Below are 945 nucleotides of genomic sequence, written 5' to 3'. Positions count from 1 at the left end.
AAGTTCCTATTTTGGCTTTCTTCTGGGTATTGTTTGAATTGAGGAAAGGATTTGAGAAAGAATGAATTGATGGATTTGAGGGAATGGAGAAGAGATTATGGTATTGTTTGGATTAATGTTGTGTTATTAAACATATAATTTCTTAATATTTATTTGCATCTCTTATTTTCTAATAAATGAAAATAAAAACAATTATTTCAAAAATATAATTTAACAAATTTCAAATGTATAAATACATATCTTCTTATTACAAAAACTTATAATTTTTTTAATTTTCATTCTCCTTTTATTTGAATAATATTCAAAATAAAGATAAAAATAAAAAAGCTAGTTTAGAATTCAGTTTCTCAAAAATGGAATTCTAATTTATATTGTGGTCATTATTAAAAAAAAATGGTGTTTTAATCACCGTTACAGAGAATGATGATCAGAAATCGATTTAAACCTAAATGTAAACTAAAATAAAAAGTGTGATATCTTTCTAAAAAGGTACTCAATATACTATATACTATATAAGTAATTTTAAAATGAATATAAGTTAAATGGGGAAAAAAAAATCTCATCTACTATATGTAACTAATTCATAATAAAATCAATTATAATAATTACTTAAATTATTCCATAAGATCAAGTGTGTGAATAATTTTCTATGATACCTAAAGTCAGTGGTAATAAGGACACTTAAATAAATTCGTGGAGCCAAATAATAAGGCAAGATTAGATAAGATGAAATTTATCTTTTAGGAAAAAAAAATTAAATTTATCACTATCTATATTTTTAAATGAATATTTAATTTTTAATATTATGGTTTATGTGTCTAATCTAGAATAACACTTCGGCAATTCTGAATGGTTTCATCAATGTGTGTTTCTTTGTCTTCAAGAAATTTTGTAATCCTTACCCACCATATTTAGCACATTTGATATAACTATAAAATTATATAT

The sequence above is a fragment of the Vigna radiata genome, chromosome 6 (genome assembly GCF_000741045.1).
Source record: "Vigna radiata var. radiata cultivar VC1973A chromosome 6, Vradiata_ver6, whole genome shotgun sequence".
Taxonomy (NCBI): Eukaryota; Viridiplantae; Streptophyta; class Magnoliopsida; order Fabales; family Fabaceae; genus Vigna; species Vigna radiata.
The sequence above is the reverse complement of the archived record's forward strand: the minus strand, read 5'-3'. Positions refer to the sequence as shown.